The sequence below is a fragment of the Engraulis encrasicolus genome, unplaced genomic scaffold (assembly GCF_034702125.1).
Source record: "Engraulis encrasicolus isolate BLACKSEA-1 unplaced genomic scaffold, IST_EnEncr_1.0 scaffold_40_np1212, whole genome shotgun sequence".
In the NCBI taxonomy this organism is placed as follows: domain Eukaryota; kingdom Metazoa; phylum Chordata; class Actinopteri; order Clupeiformes; family Engraulidae; genus Engraulis; species Engraulis encrasicolus.
Genome location: NW_026945709.1, coordinates 747,051 through 754,155, shown reverse-complemented (window position 1 = coordinate 754,155; position 7,105 = coordinate 747,051). Strand labels below are relative to the sequence as shown.

Genomic DNA, 7,105 nt, shown 5'->3' with positions numbered 1-7,105 from the left:
ATTGCCCGTGTTTCGTGGTTGATTTACGGTTTCAGTCTCGTGGTTGATTTACGATATGCATTGAAAACTACGTGGTTGATTTACGATATGCATGCGTTGGCATTTGCGTTGGCATTTTTGCACAGGGGCGGGGACCGGCCGCGACAGAACCAGAACCAGGGAACGGCAGCTTTTGTGATATGCACCGGAATTCTCATCCGCCTTGTACAGGGTACAGTGGGGTAAATCAAATATAGCCTACCTGTGTAACAATTCGGTTCCTGCCGTACAGTGGGGTAAATCAAATATGGCCTACCTGTGTAACAATTTTGTGATATGCACCGGAATTCTCATCCGCCTTGTACAGGGTACAGTGGGGTAAATCAAATATAGCCTACCTGTGTAACAATTCGGTTCCTGCCGTACAGTGGGGTAAATCAAATATAGCCTACCTGTGTAACAATTCGGTTCCTGCCGTACAGTGGGGTAAATCAAATATAGCCGAATTCCGGTGCATATCGATATCGGTTCCTGCCATACATTTGTCCCACATCGCTTGATGAGAATTCCGGTGCATATCACAAAAGCTACCGGCCGCGACAGAACACTGCAGATACATTCCTTTGATCAAAGTAGCCTACATCAAATGCACTGTAGCCATGACAGAACCGGCCGCCTCCCGATTTAAAACACCGCTGATAGCCTGATTACACTCATGCCCGTAGGCCTACTCCTTCCCAGTAAAAATAAAATAAAATAACGATTGAATAAATAAGTAGCCCCTCGTGCCTTCTTTATTGGAATGCGGAGGTAGGTGCAATGAAAATATCGGAGTGAGGAGTTAGGTGCAATGAAAAGCGAAAACATTTTATTATTGCCCGTGTTTCGTGGTTGATTTAAGATTTGAGTCTCGTGGTGGATTTACGATATGAATGCGTTGGCATTTGAAAACTACGTGGTTGATTTACGATATGCATGCATGTAGTCTACAACTAAAACGTGTTTTGGCAGCTGATGAATGGCAGCGCATCTTCCTGATTTCCACCTTCTGTTTAAAATGACACGGGGAGTGACATGAAGCCGCCCACCGATTTAAAAACACCGCTGGTGATTAGGCTACACTCCTGCCCGTAGGCTATCTTTGAATTTACACTCCTGCCCGTATCCGTATCCACATGCATATGTAGCCTACTGCGTCAGGGCGGTGGGTCCCAGACGCTGATGCTACTGATGCTGATGCACCACTCCTACTCACCTTTTCTCTGAAAGATGCTGATGTAGGCCTAGTCACCACCTTGCCCAGTGGTTTTCAAAGTGTGTGTGTCACAAAGTGTTGATTAAATGGTCTCTCTTAACACTACTCTTACTGTATTATTATAAGGCACTCTAGAATGGTGCAAGAGCTCCCATTCATTTTCAATGGGCGGTATTTTCAATGGGACTATTATTGTATAGGTAGGTTTGATACCTCACTACATCTCCATCCAGAAGAATTGACCAGGATTATTACAGACACGGTATACACTAACATTTAATGTGCATTTACCACTGATATTATAGAAGAAACTCACACGATTTCAAGTATTTATTTACAGTATTTATTTACACACACACACACACACACACACACACACACACATGCGCGTGCACAGATTTTGGGGGGCAGGTGCATTGTTTAAAAAAAACACACACAAAAAAACAAATAAGCTTTGAATAATAATAATAATAACACTATAATGATAGTAATAAAAACAAAAGAAATCAACACAAAAACAACTAAAATGTGCCTTACACACACACACACACACACACACACACACACACACACACACACACACACACACACACACACACACATGCGCGTGCACAGATTTTGGGGGGCAGGTGCATTGTTTAAAAAAAACACACACAAAAAAACAAATAAGCTTTGAATAATAATAATAATAACACTATAATGATAGTAATAAAAACAAAAGAAATCAACACAAAAACAACTAAAATGTGCCTTACACACACACACACACACACACACACACACACACACACACACACACACACACACACACATGCGCGTGCACAGATTTTGGGGGCAGGTGCATTGTTTAAAAAATCACACAAAAAAAACAAATAAGCTTTGAATAATAATAATAATAACACTATAATGATAGTAATAAAAACAAAAGAAATCAACACAAAAACAACTAAAATGTGCCTCACGGTAGCCAGACTGAGCCCTCCTTGTGAATCAGGTCTGGAGTAAAGTACTTGGTAAATGTTAAAGGGACACTGTGCAGGAAATGGTCAAAAAAGGTACTGCAACTATGCTGCTCATTGAAACTGGGCTGCATATTGCCAAATTTGGTCTTTACATGAAAGTGTACTAAGTAATAAACAAATATTTTCTAGTATGGTCCGAGTGCAGTCATTTTTGCAGCTGAAAGTGGCTATTTTTGGAAATTCAAAATGGCGGACTATGTTGAAGATCCCTTTTTCATGTATGAAAAGTGCAATTTTTCCAGTCATAATGAATACTTAGAATTTGATGGTGGTTGTGTACTCATGAAAAAGGTAACATTAGTGAAAGGGCAGCATGAATTCTGGAAATAGATTTGAATGTCGATGATAATCAGGCCAGCGTCATGGTGCCTCCCTTCATGGCGAGTGCTGGGGAGCTTTGAGGTCACTGAGAGAGAGAATTGTAAACATTAGACAGCTCTGTAGTTTTTCATTTCTACCAAATCTATAATTGTTAATTTGTACCACAATTGCATGTGAATATATATGTGGAGACAGCAACATGACAGCAGGGAATCTGGCCTTTTCCGCTGGAAAATACTGGTGTAGCTGGGCCATTCATGTCAACACAGTAATTTGCAAGTCGCTCACCCATTTGCAAGTAAGGTTGTTATGACACCCGGTCGCTTTCAGCCATTAAGTGCACTTAGAGCTGTTACTCAACACACTGCTACTATTTCACACATTTTAAACGTTGCCATTTTGCAGGAAGAGGAGCACCAGTTTCATTTCTCAACATTTGAAACAAAACTGTAAACAAAATTAATTGTGACCAGTTGATAATGGTTAATTATGTCCCTTTAAATGACTGTGATTGATGTTGAGGTTTATTTTTAGTTTAGTTTTCAAGTTGTACTCGTACATACATAGTGACATGTACATACATAGTGTAAGTAGTAAAGAAAAAAAATCTGGTTCAAAGCCTTGGATACTGTAGATGTAACATCAATGAAACATGCAACATAATTACCTTAAACTGTCTGCCAGGTTGGAGCGAAATCCTTCCCGCTGAAAAAGAGTTTGTTAACAGTTCATTAACTAGGTCACAAGTAGGGTACAAGTGCTATCGTAACAGTAATTTGCTGTGTAGTACTTACCATTCTGGGCATGGTTCCCATTTCAGAAGTCTTTGGAACACTCCCTGTGAAGGGAATACAATTATGTAATTTGTAGTTTGTAAAAGTGTGTATACACTGCAATTACCATTACATGACTTGTCTTTATTCCGTAAAATGCACCATTCACTTGTATAGATCCATACATTGTTCAAACATGGTATAATTTTGAATGATTTACTTGTTAATAAGTGAGAGGCAACCCCGTACCAATTATATTTTCCCCTAACGTTAACACCAGTTTATTATTTCTACTGTACTTTTCATATGCAATAAGCATGTCTTACCCTCCTTGTTCTTTCTTTCAAAACCCCAGCAATGGGGTATGTTTCGGCCTGGTGGTACTGGCACGCTGATAACAGAAAAGGGACAAATAAGTTACTTATTACTCCGGTAACAATATTTAATTGAGAGACCACTGGTTTGAGAGACCACTGGTTCACTACTGGTTAACACATGCACACTTAAGTGATTTATTATGTAGTCATTTGCGCTTACCTCGTTGTTTTCTCACCAGGCCGGCAACTCTTCTTTTGCCTACATGATTTTGCCTACATGATCCGGTGGGCGGCTTCATGTAAATTCAAAGATAGCCTACGGGCAGGAGTGTAATTACCAGCGGTGTTTTAAATCCGGAGGCGGCTTATGTCACTCCCTCCCCGTGTAATTTTAAACAGAAGTTGTAGACTACATGCATATCGTAAATCAACCACGTAGTTTTCAAATGCCAACGCATGCATAGGCCTATCGTAAATCAACCACGAGACTCAAATCTTCTGTCGCAGTAGTCCTACCCGTGGCTTCAAATCGCCGGTGGGCGGCTTCATGTAAATTCAAAGATAGCCTACGGGCAGGAGTGTAATTACCAGCGGTGTTTTAAATCCGGAGGCGGCTTATGTCACTCCCTCCCCGTGTCATTTTAAACAGAAGTTGTAGACTACATGCATGCATATCGTAAATCAACCACGTAGTTTTCAAATGCCAAATCTTAAATCTTAAATCAACCACGAAACACGGGCAATAATAAAATGAAGTGTAATCAGGCTATCAGCGGTGTGGAGTAGGGCTACGGGCATGAGTCTCCCCGTGTCATTTTAAACAGAAGTTGTAGACTACATGCATGCATATCGTAAATCAACCACGTAGTTTTCAAATGCCAAATCTTAAATCTTAAATCAACCACGAAACACGGGCAATAATAAAATGAAGTGTAATCAGGCTATCAGCGGTGTGGAGTAGGGCTACGGGCATGAGTGTAATCAGGCTATCAGCTGTGTTTTAAATCGGGAGGCGGCCGGTGTGGCTATCAGCGGTGTGGAGTAGGGCTACGGGCATGAGTCTCCCCGTGTCATTTTAAACAGAAGTTGTAGACTACATGCATGCATATCGTAAATCAACCACGTAGTTTTCAAATGCCAAATCTTAAATCTTAAATCAACCACGAAACACGGGCAATAATAAAATGAAGTGTAATCAGGCTATCAGCGGTGTGGAGTAGGGCTACGGGCATGAGTGTAATCAGGCTATCAGCTGTGTTTTAAATCGGGAGGGCGGCCGGTGTGGCTATCAGCGGTGTGGAGTAGGGCTACGGGCATGAGTCTCCCCGTGTCATTTTAAACAGAAGTTGTAGACTACATGCATGCATATCGTAAATCAACCACGTAGTTTTCAAATGCCAAATCTTAAATCTTAAATCAACCACGAAACACGGGCAATAATAAAATGAAGTGTAATCAGGCTATCAGCGGTGTGGAGTAGGGCTACGGGCATGAGTGTAATCAGGCTATCAGCTGTGTTTTAAATCGGGAGGCGGCCGGTGTGGCAGCTTTTGTTATATGCACCGGAATTCAAGCGATGCGCAAATGCCAACGCATGCATATCGTAAATCAACCACGTAGTTTTCAATGCATATCGTAAATCAACCACGAGACTGAAACCGTAAATCAACCACGAAACACGGGCAATATCGTGAATTCACCACGTCCTTGTACACAATTTCCCCCAGAAATTCCCCCATTTTTTTCGTGAAGACTTTACGACTGGCGCGAGATAGGGCTCGTGTGTGTGTGTGTGCGTGCGTGCGTGCATGTGTGTGTGTGTGTGTGTGTGTGTGTGTGTGTGCGCGTGCGTGCGGATGTGCATGCGTGCGTGTCCGTGCGCGTGTGTGTGTTCAAGCTGCACAAAGATAGAGAAGGCGAGGAGAGAGAGAAGAAGAAGATGAAGAATAAGAAGAAGAAGAAGAAGAAGAAGAAGAAGATGATGATGATGAAGATGAAGATGATGAAGAAGAAGAAGGTGCATTCTGTGTCTTCTGTGTTTTTGTTAAGGTGCTAACAGTGCTTGTAGGCCAAGAAGGCACTATACCACCACGGGTTGAGCAGCACCTGTGTGTGATTTCTTTGTCTGGCAGGAATGTTTGTACATGCTGCGTGTCTGTTTTTGAAGGCACCTATTATGGGTCTGTGTGCGTGTGTGCGTGTGTGTGTGTGTGTGTGTGTGTTAGGGATGTAAATAATAATGGAAATGTATCGATGCAACGATACTACGGCTGACGATTTAATCAAATCGCATCGTGGGGCATTCTTAAGTATAAAAAAGTAGTATAAATCGAATCGCTGGCCCCTGTCCAATGCCCTAGCTCCATAAGATAATAGAAATAGAAAGGAAAAGTAATTGGGAAAAAATCTGATCAATTTTAGTCGCATCGTATAGTAGGGATTTCTTAAGTATGAAAAATAATCAAATCCCTGCTTTAAGAAATAGATACTGCATCGTATCGCCATGGAGGCTGTGATTTAGACCCCTAGTGTGTGTGCGTGTGTGCGGGTGTGTGTGTGCTTGCACATGTATGTGTGTCTGCCTTTTTTTAGCATGCATACACTGTATGTGTGCTTGTGTTGAAGTTATCAGCTTGTAATTCATTGCAATAGGGAATCATTACCATGTGTAAACACTGTAAACATGTACACTAATAAACACTAATATATCCTATCAGTGCGTACAAAATACAATTTAAAAAAGGAATTTCTTGAACTCATTTCGCCACTGGAGTAAACACATTGCACTAAATTGAATTTAATTTTGTTTTGCTTTTCCACTCAGCTTAGCACAACACAGCAAAAGCCGACGGTGTATCCATTAGAACACTGCTGATCGCATCAAGAATGAAGATTACAGTACGTCAGACTGTCTACAGACTGTGTATTCATTGTGAATTTCCCTTTGATAGTGCAAGCGGGACTGCAGTGAGGGGAGGCAGAGTGTTTAGACTGTGAGAGTGCACCTCTTGGTGGCCGTGAGACACAATCTATAGACTCACTAATCCTGCATTCAATCTGCTCTCTCGACACACACATACCGACACACACACAGGCACACACAGACAGACACACACACACACCTCTTCAATTTGCTGTCTTAACAATGCCCCCCCCCGTCTCTCTCTCTCTCTCTCTCTCTCTCTCTCTCTCTCTCTCTCTCTCTCTCTCTCTCTCTCTCTCTCTCTCTCTCTCTCTCTCTCTCACACACACACACACACACACACACACACACACACACACAGCACACACACACACACACACACACACACACACACACACACACACACACACACACACACACACACACACACACACACACACAATCTTCTCCAATCTGCTCTCTTGACAATGCAATTCAAATCATAGAAGCTCAGGCATCAGCGCAGATAAGAGACA

At 41.9% G+C, this 7,105-nt stretch overlaps 1 long non-coding RNA gene across 1 annotated transcript; it reads right to left on the bottom strand.

Moving 5' to 3' along the window:
• Nucleotides 1–2,117: 2,117 nt before the first annotated feature.
• Nucleotides 2,118–3,920, bottom strand: LOC134443952 (uncharacterized). Its single transcript, XR_010033799.1, has 4 exons — nt 3,677–3,920; nt 3,372–3,415; nt 3,245–3,282; nt 2,118–2,662 (listed from the first exon to the last, which is right to left on the bottom strand). It is a non-coding gene; the product is annotated as an uncharacterized LOC134443952 (long non-coding RNA).
• Nucleotides 3,921–7,105: the final 3,185 nt, after the last annotated feature.